The sequence below is a fragment of the Lathyrus oleraceus genome, chromosome 3, assembly GCF_024323335.1.
Source record: "Lathyrus oleraceus cultivar Zhongwan6 chromosome 3, CAAS_Psat_ZW6_1.0, whole genome shotgun sequence".
Taxonomy (NCBI): domain Eukaryota; kingdom Viridiplantae; phylum Streptophyta; class Magnoliopsida; order Fabales; family Fabaceae; genus Lathyrus; species Lathyrus oleraceus.
In genome coordinates this window covers 407,533,431-407,553,455 of record NC_066581.1, presented here as the reverse complement: position 1 = coordinate 407,553,455, position 20,025 = coordinate 407,533,431, and the positions used below count along the sequence as shown (strand labels likewise).

Genomic DNA, 20,025 nt, shown 5'->3' with positions numbered 1-20,025 from the left:
CAACATGATCATGCATTTACAATCATAGTCGATCAACGGTCTTGTAGATATCGGTCTTGTAGATATCACTCTTGCATATGTAGAAGACAAATCTATTCTAGGTCACTCATGTCCCGTCCCATGACTCTTGAGTATCCAATTTATCGACTTTATAATTGTCTTATTTCAGATAATGTTTGACGACACTAAAGTGTTCAACACCGACCATGGTGGTTTGGGGTCAAAGAGTGACATACACAACTATCAATATGACAATAACGTATTACACTTACATTACATGCTTCAGGGAAACACAATGCATGTTTCAGACACCTATAAAATGCATTTTCTTCTCCTTTTTAAGTATGAACTTGAATGTGGTGAAATTTCAATGAGAGAAACTTAGAGAGACAGAATGAATTCTTAGGATTCATTATCCTAAAAATTGAAGACCTTTGGGATATCTAAAGGAATTGAGAAATAATTTACCTTGGGGTTTATGTGGTTCATATAATGAGAGTTGGAGAGATTGAAAAATACTTGGGTAGAAAATATGATTGAAGACTATTTTCTTTTAACTCATCTTGTAATCTCTTGTATTAACTTTTTAAGTATAGAGGATAAGAGAGTTATGCCCTCCCCCTGAGTAGATCGATTTGATCAAATTGAATAAATAAATTATGTCTGTTTTCATCTTTTATTCTTCATCTTGTGTTTTTTCCCCACTGTTTCGTGTATCAGTAGGTCCTTGTGTGAAAGAACTCATTATATCAATTTATTCACAACAAGTGACGCCCACAGTGGGACAAATGAATTTAGTTTACAAGTGAAACACCATGAGTTCTAAATGAGATTTCAAGAAGTTTTACGGAAATAACACTTTTGGGTTATGAATATTGAATATACAAGCAATCTTAATTCAAAAAAATGTGCAAAACATTGAAGTGAGATACAACCATGCTTACAATCCTAACACATGAAGAGAAGACCAAAATGGTAAATAATGCCAGAAGTGTCATTATCTCGTGTCTTAAGGATAAAGTTCCTAAGGAAGTCGCGAGAGATAAGACCACAACTAAAATGTGGGTCAAGCTTGAATAATTTTATATGATAAAGTCACTGACTCACATATTGTGTTTGAAGTAACAACTGTATTATTTATGTATGGTGGAGAATAATTCCATTGTGGAGCAATTCGCAGAATTTTCCTAAATCGTTGATGACTTGCAAAATATTATGGCGAAGATTGATGATATGTACACGTATCTACTATTGTTAAGCTCATTAAACAAGATCCTTTGAGCATTTCAAGGATACCCCTTTTCATAGTAAGGAAGTTACTATCACATTGGATGAAGTCCAAACGTCTCTGGGTCCAAGGAGCTTTCAATGATAAAATATTTAAAGGTTAGCTCAAAGGCTTGAGTGTGTCAAGAGAAATGAGTGATAGTAGAGGAAACCAAAATGGTAAAATCCAATTCAGAGTAAAAAACCTATATTTTTGATAACTCGAAGTTTAAATGCTTCACTTGTCACAAAACCAACCACTTCAAGAAGGATTGTCTCGAGAGGAGGAGCAGTGATGATTCTATTTAAATTATAGGTTCCTCAAATGAGGATGGTTATTAGTGTGATGAAGTGTTAATGGTGACATGATTGGAGATAGAAAGTAGTTGGGTCATAGACTCAAGATGCTCTTATCACATGTGTCAAATGAGAGAATACTTTGAAACTTTAGAGGCAAAAGAAAATGGAGTTGATTAACTCGGTAATACTAAAGCCTAAAAATTTCGGGGTATTAGTACGATTAAACTTAAAATATTCGATAACTGTCAGTTCCTTCTACGTAATGTGAGGTATGTTCTCAAACTCTTGTAAAATTTATTATCCATAAGCATGTTCGACGATTTATGCTATTGTATTGAATGTGGGGTAAAACTTTTCATGGTTCATTAATCATGACTAAAAAGGGTCTAAAATGTGTGGGTAATATATTTTAGATGGTTTCACTATTATTAGTCAAACATCATTAGCTAGTTATGAATTTCATGAAAAAGCCAAGTTATAACATTTGAAATTAAGGCTCGTCAGTGATAAAAGTTTGGTTGAGCTAGTTAAACAAGATTTGCTAGAAATTGAGAAATTGAATATACTATAATTTTGTGATCATTGTATACTAGGAAAATAACACAAGGTGAAGTTTGAGAATGGTTTTCATAATTTTAGTAGATTATTTGAGTATGTTCAATATGATTTATGATGTCTGACAATGGTGGCAACTCACTGGGTGACTTATATTTCCACACTATTATTGATGCTTTCTCTAGAAAAATATGAGTTTACATATTGAATAAAAGTGACCCTTTTGAAAAATTCAAAGAATATCGTACTCTTATATGAAATCACTTAGGATCTAAGTTGAAAGTATTGATATTGACAATGACCTAGAGTTTGTTTTAGGGAAATTTAATGGGTTTTGCAAGAAACAATCTATCAAGAGGCATAAAATTGTTTTTGCCACACCCCAACAAAACAATCTAGTTAAACATATGGATATGACCATTTTGAAGAAGGCAAGGTGCATATTGTTGCGAGTTGAGTTACTAAAAATTTACTAGGGTGAAGTTGTTGCTACATCAACTTACTTGATCAACATATGTCCATCCATGAGAATAAACTTCAAGACACGTTTAAAGTGAGAAACTGATATATTACTCTAATTTAAAGGTCTTCAAAGCTTTGAAGTATGTGCATATTAAGTAGGACAAGCTTAATGCTAGGGTCATGGTGTGTCTCTTCATTTGTTATATAAAAGTTGTGAATGGTTACAAGTTGTGGAAAGTGGAACTTGGAGGATCAAAATTTATCTTAAGTAAAGATATTACTATTAATGAGACCCGTATGAGGATGAAGTGCAAATACCTTTAAGTGAAATAATAAAAAACTATGATGGATAAGATCTAGTTTGAGGTTAAGGTTCCTACTAGTGAGATTGAAAATGAGACTCGAGTATATTAAGTAAATCTTTGTACGAGTTAAATTAAATCTCAAGGAAGTGATATCGTTGGTTTAATGAATTTCTTCTTCAACATGATTATATGAGAATTTTTTTTAGAAATTTTGTATACATATTGAAAAGGAATGAAAAAGTCACTCTCTACCTTATTTTGTAGGTTGATAATATATTGATGAAAAACTCTAGCAAGGAAGAGAATACTAAGTTTAAGATTTTTAATGAATAATTTGAAATGAAAGATCTTAGTGAAGTTAAGATGGTTGTATGAATGAGTATCATGAGAAACTGCAAGATGAGTGAATTATTCTTATCTCGATCTGGTTAATTGAAGAAACTAGTGTAGCAATTTAGAATGTAAGATGTTAAAACCTTTAAGAGTCCTTTAGGTTATCATATGAAGCTTTTGATGATGTAATATCCTCAAAACGACAAAAAAATATGATTTTGAGTAATATGTATATAAGTATAGTTGAAAGCATAATGTATGGTATGGTTTGTAGTAGACCAAAATTAGTCTACCATTTAGCATAGTAAAGTTGGTTTATGACGATTAACAGTTAATTTCATCGAGAAGCTTTTAAATGGATGTTAAGTATTAAATAATTTGTTAAAGTGTTCTTTAAAGTACACAAAGACAACTCAAGAGGAAGATATTTTCGAGGGTTTTATAGATGTATACTATCTAAGTAACATTGACGCTAGAAAATTTCTATCGTGTTTTGTGTTTATGTTGTTTGGAAAAACTATAAACTAGAAGGAAAATTAATAATCAATGGCCACACTATCTACTACTCAAAATTAAATATTTTCCCTTGTTGAAGGGGTCAATAAAGTCATATGGTTAAGAGGCATGATTACGGAGTTATGGATCACTCAAGAATGTGTAAATATACACTATGAAGGTCAAATTTCTATTCACTTGGAAAATTATCAAATGTATCACGTATGGACAAAACACATTGACATTCACGTGCACTTCATAAGAGACATGATCGAGTAGAAGGAAATCGTAGTTTCAAAAGTAGATTCAGAAGAGAATCCAATGAATGTATTCACCAAGTCATTTCGTATATCAAGGTTTAAATATTGCTTTTACTTGATCAATTTCGTTGAGGGATTATTCAAGCTTTAGAGAGAGACAAGATTACATATCACTACATGCACTTCCATCTATGTCGTCCTTATTACATTAACTTGTACCAATATTTGGAGTTATATTGGAAGCATTCCTCAAGGGATCACTAACCCTTGGATGATCATTAGAGACTTCAACGAGACCCTTCTTTCTAGCGACCAAAAATGGGGATATCTTCAACTCTTATAGAGCTACAATCTTTGATATTTTTTTCGACACTTGAAACTTGGTGGATCTTTCTATAACACCCTAATACCGACTCAATATTTAGTAAAATAATCTAAATAAAAATTCATAATTAGAGTGTTATGTCTGCTTCCCCATAGCATAAAAACATCAAATACGAAATAGTCATATGAAAGTAAGCAGAGGAAATAAACAAGTTCGGCATAAAAGTCTTAACAACCAAAAACTCCAACTTAAATAAAGCATAACACAATAACAAATGACATCCCATCCCCAATGCTACACATCTGAGTGAATCCTCTAAGATCCAATGATAAAAGCTTAAAGAGGTATCGACACCATCCTCTAACACAAATGACTACTCCTGTACTTGATTGTTCGTACTCTCAAAGGGCACATATGCCACAATAACAAACAGGGGGTGATAACACATCTAATAAATATTAAAGATGAAATTTAGCAAAACAAGATAGTAATAATGAATTGTACAATATCTCAATAACACTCAAAACCAAATCAAGTAAATGACAATGTAATATAATGTTAATGCCACAAACTCCTTCTCAAATGCATGTGGTACCAAAATCACTAGGATCAGAGGTGTGTTACTGATTTTCCCATGCCCTCGATTCCTCTCTGAGCCTTGTTCCTCTCTGGACGTGAGACCATAATAGTTCCTCTCTGAACTAGGCCATCACTGGACCGAAGTCCTACCTATCTTCGAAATAAATGAATGCATGGCTATGAACAATACAAACATGCAACAACATCAACATTACATAATCGCAAAAACACAAATCTCAAAACATCCTAAAAAATATTCCTCTATTGAACCTATAATTCGCCAATTGATCGCTCGACTGGGTGAGTCGAGAATGGGATACAAACTGCAAGTGCACAGTTCTATCGCGTAGTTTTAAAAGATATCGATCCCACAGGGACTTATGAATCGATATACCGTTATCTAAGGTTACTACGTAAATCTAAGGTGAAAATGTTTGATTGTTTGGGGAAAAACTAAGAGCTAAACTAATATCTAGATTAAATATTAATGAAACGGATATCGGTATGTAGTTCGTCAAAACTAGGGAATCAAGTCTTTGTCGGTTTCTTGGTTTTAAAATGAATCGTTTCGGTTAACTTTATTGGTTAAAGGTTTTATCTCAAACTCTCACTCTGTTGAATAAACCATGATTTTATATTAATGTAGCTGTCACTTATAATTAAGTCAAAAACCATATTTTGAAAACAATAAAGTTGCAGAAACTCCTTTTAAGAAAATACTGACCGTTTTAAACACCCTTATCTCAAACTCTCGCTCTGTTGACTTAGGTTATATAATCAAATCCAAATGCTTAACTCTCGTCCTCACATTCAATCTTTAAAAATACTTTTTGGAAAATGTCAGAATTTAATTAACTCTAAAACTTGCTCTCGCCCTGATCTAGAATTAATGCCTAACTTACACTGTCTAGTTAAAATCTCAAACTCTCGCTCTATTGATTTTAACTTCTTTATGTCTTTTACTTTTGTAAAAAATCTTGTTATTAAACCTGTAAGTTGAGACCGTAAAAAGATTGATTTTGATTTTAAGTTTAGATAGACCGACTCAGTCTTGATCCCTTATTCTGCTTACTTTACATACCGATACCTAGGCAAATTAGCCAGACATGCTAAATAAATAAGAATTTATATCATGCATAAACAGACTCATTCCAGGCAGATAATATAGATAAATAATAAAACAAAATATTAAATAATGATTAAAGAACCTGAATGCGTAATACAATAGTCTTGAACACTCCACCACAAGCCGGTAGGATTTGTTCTTGGATTCTTCAATTAAACAGTAAATTAAATCAAGGAAATAAAACTGGAATATAACGTAAGGTTAAATCCGGTATAAAGTTGCACAATAGTTTCCGGTGTAGAAACTATTATGCGAAAAATATCTAAAAGCTAAAACGGGAAAGGTAAATTTGCAAGGGAAAAAGAATGTAAAGCTTGCAAAAGAAATAAATAAAATAAACAATGCTGGAAAAGAAAAATAAGCAAAAGCTAAAACAGAAGGTTTGAAAAGCTTCGGCAGAGTAGACGGCAAAAGAGGGGAGAGGAAGCGGAACCCTTTTAGGTTTCTAATGTAGCTATTTATAGTAGTGCTTCTAACTGCTTTTTGTTTCCCACGAGTCTTCAGCATGGCTAAATACACGGCGTGGGCATATGACACGAACTCTCTCAACGTCTCTTCAATTCTTCTGAGGGCGTGACTTGCGCCAAAAAGCTAGTGGAATGGTGTGACGCTCGTCACACCATGTGTGACGCTCGTCACAGGGGTGCTTTTAGTGTGACGCTCGTCACAACCCTTGTGACGCCCGTCACAGGCACAACGTGCGCTTTCTTTGGGCTGGGCTTGGTCTTTGATATTTGTTTCCTTTTTACTCCTTTCTACACCTCCTTTTCTTCCCTTTTTCACTTTTGCTTCAAAATGGATACCTGACATAAATAGCAAGGAAATACTGCATAATATCTGATAAAATGAGATAAACTAAAGTGAATGATAATATAATCTAATTGAATTAAGTCTTAAAATGTGATATAATTTCGTGTTATCAAACTCCCCCATACTTAAATCTTTGCTTGTCCTCAAGCAAAATTCAGTATAAAACTTGTTAAAAGTTTTAGCCAGATGAAATTTCAAAGCACACATCAATTCGTACTAGGTTGCAAATGGATTTTTGTTTAGGAGGACTTGAGTTTAATCTTGACATCAACAACTACCGTTACAACTTAGATAACCCTACCTTATGCAAATCAGTTCAAGTACCCTATGATAGCTATCCTGGTTCCTTTAGTCTTATTTTACCCGTTTTCATTCTAGCGAAATCACATTAAGCCCTTTATCTTTTCGCGCACATAGTGGAGTAACCGGTTAGTGATTATGATCCGCTTTTAGCTAGAAGTTCTGGTACATAAGTCGGATAACTTCATTATTCAGTCCATTGCAAATTGCGGGGGATCGAACCGTAGTCCGCCCTACCAAGTTCAGTACCAGATTCCTACTGAACCAACTCATAATGGATCTTTCGTATTGTGCTTTTGCATGATCTGCAACCTTTAGATTAAATGATCTGGTAAGGATCACCTAATTTAATTAGTGCATTTCTTGATATATTTATATATCTTAGGTTACTTTGGGGATCATTCACTTATATTCATCGGCTCTCCACGTAGTTTGCTATTAAGATGGTGCTGACTTCTGTATAAACTACTTGGGGTTGCCATAGAACTAAAAGTTCAAGGAATCGGTATAATAGGTACTTATCCTGATCTAACATATTGAGGTTCTCAGAGCGTTGTTATGGTAATGATTTTGTTTTGATTTCACTCAAATTTTATAAAGTAAGCGACCTTTATACTTATTGGGTGTGTTAAATTTTTTTTTTTTTTTTTTTTTTTTTTTTTTTTTTTTGTTATGGCTCAAGAAAATTGAGGGAATAGATAATAGAAATATTTCACACTAGGGACTTAACTTAAAATAATTTTTTTTTTTTTTTTTTTTTTTTTTTTTTTTTTCATAATAAGAAAGGGAAATAACAATGAAAGGGAAGGTAACATACTTGAAAAATGGAAATAGGAAGAATATTGTTTGCCCCCCCCATACTTAAACTAAACATTGTCCTCAATGTTTTAAGGGAAAGAAATACAAAATGGAAATGCAAAGAAAATAACAACTAAGGCTGCCTTCCGCCTCTGGTTCTTGGACCTGGTGATCTTTGACGTATGTCTAAGTTGTCGAACCTGCTGAACAACTCAGTAAACCGCTGGTCAGTTATGGCATTCCTAGCATCCTGTTGTTGTTGCATTTGATGCATCATCTGCAGCATCTCGACATTCTGTGCCTGCATACCATCGATAGCATCCATAATGTCGTCGTTGGTTGCAGGCCTTCTTCGTCGACGACGTTGGGAGGATGGGCCAGTTGTATTGCCGGAAGGGTTGAGCGGGACTGACTGTTGTGTAGGCGGATGATCACCTTGTTCCATTTCTTCAAACTCATCTGTTTGTGGGTTTGTTTGTAAAGGCTCGGTGGTTTCAGGAGCGTTTAGATCATAGAGGTGGCGGTCGGGGTTTGTGGCATCAGTGAGGCCAGTATTTGGTAGAACAACGCTTGGGACTGCCTGGTTGTTCACCATAAGATAATATCCTCCGCCTACTCTGTTTTTAATCAGGCGGCTGGAGCGGCAATAGCTGATATCCATAGACAGGGGAGGTAGGGATTCTAAAGTTTGGAGTTTATCCCCTAGGTTCAGGCCAAGTGCTATGGATGTTATTAATCCACCAATTATAAAGGGTTGCCGGCCTCTAGCACATAAGGTGCGGATATGATGAAAGAGAAAAGAGGCGGCGTTTACCTGAGTATCCGGTTCGAAAACGCACTGGAGGAAAAATAACTCCTTTGAGTTGACCTTACTGTTGTTTGGTCTTCCAAAAAGTGTGTTTTGCAGGATACGGAGAAAATAACGGATGGTGGGGTTATGTATATGGGAGAGAAGGAGTTCTTCCCAGTTGTAGGTCTCGATACCGGAAATTTTCTTAAAAAGGCCAAAAACGCTAACTGTGTTCCAGTTTGAGGTTGGAGGGATTCTGGCATGAAGCAGACCTTCTGTGGGAAAATGTAGCATGGTACTCAATTGGCGTTGGGTTAAGGAGTACTCGGTGTTCAACATACGGAAGGTTGCGGTACCGGTCAGAAATTCATCCTCACCGGCGGGAGTGGTGTAGTCGTAAGAACTTAGGAATTCTAAGGTTAGGGAAGGGTAGGTGGGTTGGTTATGAGTGCAAAGGAAGGTTAAATCGGCTTTACGGAGCATCCACTCGATACCTTGGAGTAAGCCTAATTGTTGCAAGCAAGGTAAATCGGGGTACCTGGTGGAAACGACGCCTCGCTGCTGGAAGCGCTCGAATTGCTCTTGCTGATAGTTGTCATCTCCGGATCGGAAGATGATATTTCCGAAATTTTGATTTCCCGCCATTGTGATGAATTTTGAAGGAGTGATTTGGAGTGGAAAAGAATTGTATATTTGATATGAGAGAATTGTTTGTGGTGAATGAAGGAGGTTTTGGTAGGTATTTATAGGAGAAGGATTGGAAGATAGAAAGAAAAAGTGGTTGAAGAGTAATTAAGTGTGGTAAATGAAAAATGAATGGGGAATGTAAAAAGGTAAGGGGTGTAACGTTCGTCTCCAACGGCTCCCTAACGTTCACATGTCTGAGGGGCGTTACGCTCGTCACAAGGGTGTGACGTTCGTAACAGGAGTTATGCGTGCCGTTCGTCATGGAGTGTGTGACGCTCGTCACACAGTTCTTTTTGGCAGGGCATTCAGCAGCGCTTCACATAATTAATCTGGAGATGAATTTATTTTGATTATTTTGTTTTATTTGGTTTTTAGATTGTTCTATTTAATTTAGCTAATTAATTTGTGTTGCATGCTATTCTATTTCACATAATAATAATTCATTCTGAGTAACAGTAGAACAGTAGAGAACATAGCCATTGCATAAATTAAATAAAAGCTTTAATAAAATTAACATAATGTAATACAGGAAGGGAAAATAATGAAATGAAAGGAAAATAAATGCGAACATGAATTCAAATAACATTAATGAAAAATCTAGCCTAAAACTAAATAACTTAGAAAGAAATAACTAAATTCCATCTATCTTCGGATCTCTGGCCGGAGGAGCAAAAGAGTTAACACGATGCCACAACGTACGTAACTGACTTGCCGTGCTGCTCATGTATTCTAGGACTTCATGCCTCAAGTTGTGGAAATCTTCCCTGAGGGCGTGATGCTCTGACATCAAGGCTTCAATGACGGTTTTAATATCTGTTCCTGGCATATGATGTCGGAGATCAGGCATGGCTGATTCTTCGGTCAGGACAGGCTGAGGAGGAGGATCAATATCATAGTAGCCGGATGGTGTCTGAGGGTCAGATTCAGCATGAGAGATATGGTCAACATAGTGCTCATAGTCATCACAAATCTCATAGTCCTGGATGGATTCAGTGGATCTAGCAGGAGTTGGGGTTTCATTCAGGTTATAGAGCCAGTTCCTTTGGTTATGAACACTAGTCCTAGGATCGGGCATGGTGAATAAGCAAAGAACCTGGTTATCAATCATAAGCTCAAACTCATCAGACCCTAAGTTCGCTATGAACATAGTGTTGAAGAGGAAGGGTATACTCATAGTAGTAATGCCACAAAAAGGGTTCAGGTCAAGCATAGGCTGACGCAATCCAATAGCATTACCTATCATGGTTATCAAACCGCCTATTCTAATGGGTGCTCGCTCATCCTGGATAAGGTGGTCCAAATTAGCTAACATAAAAGTAGCGCCGTTTACTGGACGGTTCTGGGAAGCACAAAATATGATGAAGAGTTCATCACGTGAAACTGAAGTACTATTTGGTTTCTTCCCAAATAAAGTGTGTGTCAGGATCTTATGGAAATAGCGGAAGGCTGGGTTGTGTATGCTTCCAGAGAGAAACTCATGTTCTTCGGGCTCATCATTTCCAGTCAGCTTACCCTAAAAGTGTTCAAGCTCTCTATATTCAAAAAGTTCTTCCTGGCTTACAGTGAATGTATCAAGGGAGGTAGGAAAACCCAAAAGGTTGGTAAAGTCTCTAATATTAAATTGGTACTCCATATTGAACATTCTGAATTGGATAAAACCTCTGTTAATTCCTTTTCCACGGCTAGGTAGATAGATTAATGAACTAAGGAATTCTAGTGTGAGCCTCCGGTAGGTGGTGAAATGTCTTAGGATAGGGGATGTCTCCCATCCTATCTGATTCAGCAGATACAGGACACTCTGTCTCAATCCAAGGGCAGTCATCGCCCAATCATCAGCATAAAGACTAGGTAGCATCTCCCTAGTGGCTAGTTCTTCAAACTTTTGTTTCTGAGCCATTCCTCTGAACTTGATACCCATACGATCAATATGTCCCATCTGGTTAGTGCTAGCTAGAGAAAAAGAAGACATGAGTTTAAGTCAGGATTTGGCCAAATGCCGAAAGAAAGAAAAATTATTATTATTATATTTTTTTTATATTTTTGAATAAATAAAGAATGAATACTAAACAAAAAATTAAAAGAATAATTAAGAAAGAAAATAGTGAAATGATAATAATAGAATAAGAAAATAGCAAACTAATTAGTGGGTTGTCTCCCACCAAGCGCTTTGTTTACACGTCGCAAGCTCGACAAAGAAACTGTTAAATATAATTGATGGGTCCTGGGGGCGTTTCGTCTAAGTGTAGAATTTGCGAATCCTCGTTGGTTTCCGCATAGTGATAATGTTTCAGACGTTGCCCGTTTACGGTGAACGGTTCTGTAGATTGTCCTTTTATTTCTACCGCTCCACTGGGAAAGATTTTAGTGATATGAAAAGGTCCTGACCATCTGGATCGTAGTTTTCCCGGGAATAACTTTAGTCTAGAGTTAAATAAAAGTACTGCGTCGCCTTGCTTGAAGATTTTCCTTGATATACGCTTGTCATGCCATTGTTTTGTTCTTTCTTTATAGATTTTGGCATTTTCATAGGCGTCTCTTCTGAGTTCCTCTAATTCGTTTATGTCAAGGATTCTCTTTTCACCGGCGGCTTTATAATTCAAATTTAAATTTCTAATAGCCCAATAGGCTTTATGTTCTAATTCTACCGGGAGGTGACAGGATTTTCCATAAATGAGCTTAAATGGGGTCGTCCCTATGGGGGTTTTATAAGCAGTTCGGTATGCCCACAAAGCTTCTGGTAATTTCAATGACCAATCTTTCCTTGAAGTGGCGACCGTTTTTTCTAGAATTTGCTTGATTTCTCTGTTAGACACTTCCACTTGTCCACTGGTTTGAGGGTGGTAAGGTGTTGCTATCCTATGTCTCACTCCATATTTAAGTAGTAGTTTTTCGAGTACCTTGGATATAAAGTGCGATCCACCATCACTGACTACTATTCTTGGGATGCCAAATCTCGGAAATATTATATTTTTAAAGAGTCTAGTTACTACTCGGGTGTCATTTGTTGGAGAAGCTATAGCTTCGATCCACTTTGATACGTAGTCAACTGCCACGAGTATGTATTTGTTACCGAAAGAGGATGGGAAAGGTCCCATGAAGTCTATCCCCCACACGTCAAAAATCTCTACTTCCAAAATACCTTTTTGTGGCATCTCGTCACGTCTAGATATGTTTCCCGTGCGTTGACATCTGTCACACTCCTTAATAGCCGTATGCACGTCCTTCCAAATAGTTGGCCAATAAAAGCCAGCTTGTAGGATTTTAGAGCAGGTCTTGGATGTACTTGTGTGTCCACCATAAGGAGCGGAGTGACAGTGTTGGATTATATTTTCTACCTCTTCTTCGGGTATACATCGACGGAAAATACCATCGGGGCCTTTTTTGAAAAGTAAGGGATCATCCCAGTAATAGTGTTTTATGTCGTGGAAGAATCGTTTCTTCTGCTGGTAAGATAAAGTAGGTGGAACTATTCCGGCAGCTAAATAATTGACTAGATCAGCGTACCATGGTGTGACAGATATAGCTAAGGTGGTTTCTACTTGCATGTCGGAGTTGTTCTCTTCCAAAGTAGCTATGAGTTTGTCATACGAGAAATCATCATTAATGGATGTTCTTTCCGGTTCAAGGTTCTCAAGTCTAGAGAGGTGGTCTGCTACTACGTTGTCAGTTCCTTTCTTGTCCTTGATTTCTAAGTCGAATTCTTGTAGTAACAAGATCCATCTTAGGAGTCTAGGTTTAGCATCCTTTTTTGTTAAAAGGTACCTGATAGCAGCGTGATCAGTGTAGACTATCATTTTGGCTCCTACCAAGTAAGAACGAAATTTATCTAGCGCAAATACCACTGCTAGGAGTTCTTTCTCGGTTGTGGCATAATTCATTTGCGCTTCATCCAGGGTTCTGCTAGCGTAATATATAACGTGAAGCTTTTTATCCTTTCTTTGTCCTAGAACAGCACCTACAGCATAATCACTGGCATCGTACATTATTTCGAATGGTTCATTCCAGTCTGGTGTCTGCATAATGGGTGCGGAGATCAATGCTTGTTTAAGAGTTTGAAATGCTTTTAAACAGTTATCGTCGAATATGAATTCAGCATCTTTCATCAACAGTCCGGTTAAGGGTTTAGTTATCTTAGAGAAGTCTTTGATGAATCGTCGGTAAAAACCGGTGTGTCCTAAAAAGCTTCGTACTTCTCTCACGGTTCTTGGGGGTTGAAGATTTTCGATTACCTCTATTTTGGCTTTGTCTACTTCAATTCCTCTGTTCGAGATGATGTGTCCTAAAACAATTCCTTCTTGTACCATAAAGTGGCACTTTCCCAATTAAGTACTAAGTTTACTTTTACACATCGCTCAAGAACTCTTTCCAGGTTTTCAAGGCATTCTTCGAAACTTTGTCCGTATACAGAAAAGTCATCCATAAATACTTCCATGATGTTTTCGAGAAAGTCGGCGAAAATCGCCATCATGCATCTTTGAAAAGTTGCAGGGGCATTACACAGACCAAACGGCATTCGTCTATAAGCGAAGGTACCAAAAGGGCATGTGAATGTTGTCTTTTCTTGGTCATCAGGGTGAATTGGTATTTGAAAGAAGCCTGAATAACCGTCTAAATAACAGAAATGTGAATGTTTAGCTAATCGTTCTAACATTTGGTCAATGAATGGTAAAGGGAAATGATCTTTTCGGGTTGCTTTGTTTAGTTTCCTATAATCAATGCACATTCTCCATCCCGATTCGATTCGTTTAGTTATAGTTTCTCCTTTTTCGTTTTCAATAACGGTTATGCCTCCTTTCTTTGGTACAACGTGTACAGGACTAACCCATTTGCTATCAGATATAGGATATATAATACCTGCTTCCAATAACTTGGTTATTTCTTTCTTTACTACCTCACTTAGGATCGGATTTAGTCTTCTCTGGTGTTCCCTAGAGGTTTTACAGTCTTCTTCTAACATGATGCGGTGCATACAAATAGAAGGGCTTATTCCTTTAAGATCGGTTATGTGGTATCCTAGTGCGGTTGGGTATTTTCTTAAGATATGTAGGAGTTTTTCTGTTTCGAGTCTTCCTAGATCGGCATTAACTATCACAGGTCGTTCAAGTTCTAAGTCTAGGAATTCATATCTCAGATTTTTGGGAAGTGTTTTCAAATCAGGGGTTGGTTTGTTAAGACACTGCGTAGGGTCCGGTGTTATTGCTAAACATTGGTTAGATTTGTCCTCTAAAAGATAGTCTGATGATTTGTCTTCTCCTGACTTTGCTTCTTTTATGCATTCATCGATGATATCCATGAAGTAACATGTATCTTCTATTGCAGGTGCTTTCAAGAATTGGGAAAGAATGAATTCAATTTTCTCTTCACCTACTTCGAAGGTGAGTCGTCCTCGTTTTACGTCTATGATTGCACCGGCAGTTGCTAAGAATGGTCTTCCTAGTATAATAGGTGTAGTATCATCTTCTCTAATGTCCATAATTGTGAAGTCAGTGGGAATGTAAAACTGACCTATGCGTACGGGAACGTTTTCAAGGATTCCTACAGGATATTTGATGGAACGATCTGCTAATTGCACAGACATTTTGGTCGGTCTTAATTCTCCCATTTCCACTTTCTTACATATGGATAAAGGCATAACGCTAATTCCGGCTCCTAAATCGCATAAGGCTTTGTCGATGACAAATTTTCCTATGTGACAGGGTATAGAGAAACTACCCGGATCCTTGAGTTTAGGGGGCATGTTTTGGATTATAGCGCTACATTCGGCAGGGAGTGTAACGGTTTCGCTATCCTCAAGTTTCCTCTTATTAGAAAGGATTTCTTTTAAGAATTTAGCATATGAGGGCATCTGCGTAATAGCTTCGGTAAACGGAATTGTAACGTTTAATTGCTTAAGGAGATCAACAAATTTTCTAAATTGGCCTACATCTTTGGTTTTAACAAGCCTTTGAGGGTAGGGTATGGGTGGTTTGTAAGGTGGTGGAGGTACATAAGGTTCCTTCTTTTCTAGGGTTTCCTTATTACTCTCTTCCTTTTCCTTAGGTTCACTTTCCTCAGTATATTTCTTAGGGTCTTGGTTTTCTATCCTTGGGTCAGACGGTCCTTCCACTTCCGTTCCACTTCTTAATATAATTGCATGAGCTTGGCTTCTCGGATTAGGTTGGGGCTGTCCAGGGAATGTACCAGTTGGGGCAGCAGTAGGTGCTTGTTGTTGAGCTACTTGAGATATTTGTGTTTCTAGCATTTTGTTATGGGTAGCCAAGGCATCTACTTTGCTTGCTAGTTGTTTAAGTTGTTCGCCAGTGTGTATGTTCTGGTTTAAGAAATCTTTATTGGTTTGTTGTTGGGAAGCTATAAAGTTTTCCATCATGATTTCCAAGTTGGATTTTCTAGGGGTATTATTGTTAGGATTCTGTTTCTGATATCCCGGAGGTATAGATGGGGCTTGATTTGGAGACTGTCCAGGTGCGTATAAAGCATTATTACTCTTATATGAAAAGTTTGGATGGTTCTTCCAATTTGGGTTATAGGTATTCGAATAGGGGCTTCCTTGAGCATAGTTTACTTGCTCTGCTTGGATTCCAGTCAAGAGTTGACATTCCGCAGGAGTGTGGCCTTGGATTCCACAGACCTCGCAATTCTGAGTTATAGCAACCACGGCGGCTGGAGGTGATACGTTTAAACTTTCAATTTTCTGGACCAAAGCATCCACTTTTGCGTTAACGTGATCAAGGTTACTTATCTCGTACATGCCAGTTTTCGGTTGAGGTTTTTCCACCGTTGTTCGTTCGGTTCCCCACTGATAGTGGTTTTGGGCCATGCTCTCGATAAGCTGGTAAGCATCAGCATAAGGTTTGTTCATTAGTGCACCACCTGCAGCGGCGTCTATTGTTAACCTTGTATTGTATAAGAGACCATTATAAAATGTGTGAATTACTAACCAGTCTTCCAAACCATGGTGTGGGCAAAGTCTCATCATGTCCTTGTATCTTTCCCATGCTTCGAAAAGAGACTCGTTGTCTTTCTGTTTAAATCCGTTTATCTGGGCTCTTAACATAGCTGTTTTGCTTGGCGGAAAATATCGGGCAAGAAAAACTTTCTTCAACTCGTTCCATGTGGTGACTGAGTTGGAAGGAAGTGATTGAAGCCATCTTCTAGCGCTATCTCTTAATGAGAAAGGAAAAAGACGAAGTCGAATTGCCTCTGAAGTGACACCATTAGCTTTAACAGTATCAGCGTATTGGACAAATACGGATAAATGAAGGTTTGGATCTTCGGTAAGATTTCCAGAGAATTGGTTCTGTTGCACAGCCTGCAACAGCGAAGGTTTGAGTTCGAAGTTGTTTGCTTCGATTGCGGGCGGAGCAATACTTGAATGCGGTTCATCTTGCGATGGAGCGGCGTAATCTCTAAGAGCACGAGCTGGTTCTGCCATCTCGGGTATCGAAGGAAAAATGTTTTTGAAATCAGGAAGGTCTACAGGAGGGAGATTGTTCGCAGCACGATATTCCCGAATTCGTCGTAAGACTCGGAGATATAGTTCGATATCGCAGCACGATACCGTTATCTAAGGTTACTACGTAAATCTAAGGTGAAAATGTTTGATTGTTTGGGGAAAAACTAAGAGCTAAACTAATATCTAGATTAAATATTAATGAAACGGATATCGGTATGTAGTTCGTCAAAACTAGGGAATCAAGTCTTTGTCGGTTTCTTGGTTTTAAAATGAATCGTTTCGGTTAACTTTATTGGTTAAAGGTTTTATCTCAAACTCTCGCTCTGTTGAATAAACCATGATTTTATATTAATGTAGCTGTCACTTATAATTAAGTCAAAAACCATATTTTGAAAACAATAAAGTTGCAGAAACTCCTTTTAAGAAAATACTGACCGTTTTAAACACCCTTATCTCAAACTCTCGCTCTGTTGACTTAGGTTATATAATCAAATCCAAATGCTTAACTCTCGTCCTCACATTCAATCTTTAAAAATACTTTTTGGAAAAGGTCAGAATTTAATTAACTCTAAAACTTGCTCTCGCCCTGATCTAGAATTAATGCCTAACTTACACTGTCCAGTTAAAATCTCAAACTCTCGCTCTATTGATTTTAACTTCTTTATGTCTTTTACTTTTGTAAAAAATCTTGTTATTAAACCTGTAAGTTGAGACCGTAAAAAGATTGATTTTGATTTTAAGTTTAGATAGACCGACTCAGTCTTGATCCCTTATTCTGCTTACTTTACATACCGATACCTAGGCAAATTAGCCAGACATGCTAAATAAATAAGAATTTATATCATGCATAAACAGACTCATTCCAGGCAGATAATATAGATAAATAATAAAACAAAATATTAAATAATGATTAAAGAACCTGAATGCGTAATACAATAGTCTTGAACACTCCACCACAAGCCGGTAGGATTTGTTCTTGGATTCTTCAATTAAACAGTAAATTAAATCAAGGAAATAAAACTGGAATATAACGTAAGGTTAAATCCGGTATAAAGTTGCACAATAGTTTCCGGTGTAGAAACTATTATGCGAAAAATATCTAAAAGCTAAAACGGGAAAGGTAAATTTGCAAGGGAAAAAGAATGTAAAGCTTGCAAAAGAAATAAATAAAATAAACAATGCTGGAAAAGAAAAATAAGCAAAAGCTAAAACAGAAGGTTTGAAAAGCTTCGGCAGAGTAGACGGCAAAAGAGGGGAGAGGAAGCGGAACCCTTTTAGGTTTCTAATGTAGCTATTTATAGTAGTGCTTCTAACTGCTTTTTGTTTCCCACGAGTCTTCAGCATGGCTAAATACACGGCGTGGGCATAGGACACGAACTCTCTCAACGTCTCTTCAATTCTTCTGAGGGCGTGACTTGCGCCAAAAAGCTAGTGGAATGGTGTGACGCTCGTCACACCATGTGTGACGCTCGTCACAGGGGTGCTTTTAGTGTGACGCTCGTCACAACCCTTGTGACGCCCGTCACAGGCACAACGTGCGCTTTCTTTGGGCTGGGCTTGGTCTTTGATATTTGTTTCCTTTTTACTCCTTTCTACACCTCCTTTTCTTCCCTTTTTCACTTTTGCTTCAAAATGGATACCTGACATAAATAGCAAGGAAATACTGCATAATATCTGATAAAATGAGATAAACTAAAGTGAATGATAATATAATCTAATTGAATTAAGTCTTAAAATGTGATATAATTTCGTGTTATCACCAATCACAGGTCATAATTGTAATCTGTATGGGTTTCAATGCATAAATCGCCACTCAAGGAGATCACTGTAATCCTATATGGATTACTATACTCAAATCGCCAATAAAGGCCTCAATGTAATCCCTCTCTGTATTACTATGCTAAAAAATATGTTTTTAAAACAATTTCAATTATTTCTCCTCAAAAAGGTCAAGTTGTGTTATTACCTAAAATTAACAATTTCTCAAATTACTTTGGGAGCTCAAAATGTCTCAAAAATTCATAATTCTCAAAATTCTCAAAAACGCATAATTCTCAAAATGTCTCAAAATCTCATTAAAAGAGTAACTCACTATTATTATTACTTGTGTCAGACTATCAACATGGTAATAACCCTTACTAAAATAACACTCTAAAACATATCAAAGTTACTAAAATAGTAACTCTAACAACTATAAGGTAACAATTTCCTCTCTTAAACTTATCAACATAACTTTAAAGCTTATCGGAGTTGCTCAAAGGCAACCTTAAAACATATCAAACTACTAATTACATCCTCAGATCTCTAAACATCTCAAGACTACTCAATAGCAACTCTAAACTCATCAAACAACCCCAAAGTCATGATTTCTACTAGTCACGCATCATATTCTAATAATGCTTTAAAATATAAAAAAGACTCAAAATCAAGTAATAAATATGTTATTGAAATCTTAGAGAGTCTATTTTAAGAATACGATTTTTATTACAGAACTTAATACACCAATCAATTTAGTTTAATCAAACAACCATAACAGGTACTCGCATTGGACAAAATGTTTCACCTAACTTCTAAATGGGGCCAAAAGTTGTATACTAATGAGAAAATTATGAAAGTTTCCAGTTGAAAAGATCATTTAACTCTCATTCTAATTCAACCGATGACATCCCCAAAGGACTTAGGAAGCTCAAGTTATGTCTGAACCATGATGACCAACGCAGGACTGAAATTGACTATACCTATGGTATAAAACCAGCAAACTGCTACTGTTGTAGCGCCCCTAGACCTAATTTATTTTCTATAAAAGAAAGATCATGGCGTTATCTTTCCAACACTTCGAACTACACCTCAATCCGAGTCTCAAAATCCAAGATATGCCTCAAATAAGGTGGTCAATCCCCTTCTAAGTCTACCTACAATTTTTCTGCGTTTTCCCCCTATTGAACAATTTTTTTTTAAATTACGATTTTTAAAAAGTTCTGAATGTTAAATTTCTGTCAAAAACCTATTTTTTAATGAAATAATCAAAAATTAAAGTTTCTCTATAATTGGGGAAAATTCCAAATTAATCAAATTAGAAAAAGTTTACGAAAATAGAAAAAAGGTCTCAATATCACGCACACATTTGGGAACTCAAACGATCCAAACAGAGTTGTTCAAAATCCCTGGAGCAAGAAACCTT

At 36.6% G+C, this 20,025-nt stretch overlaps 1 pseudogene; it reads left to right on the top strand.

Annotated features, from left to right (window-relative positions):
* The first annotated feature begins 16,338 nt into the window (after nucleotides 1-16,338).
* On the top strand, nucleotides 16,339-16,438 carry LOC127133571 (uncharacterized; annotated as a pseudogene).
* Nucleotides 16,439-20,025: the final 3,587 nt, after the last annotated feature.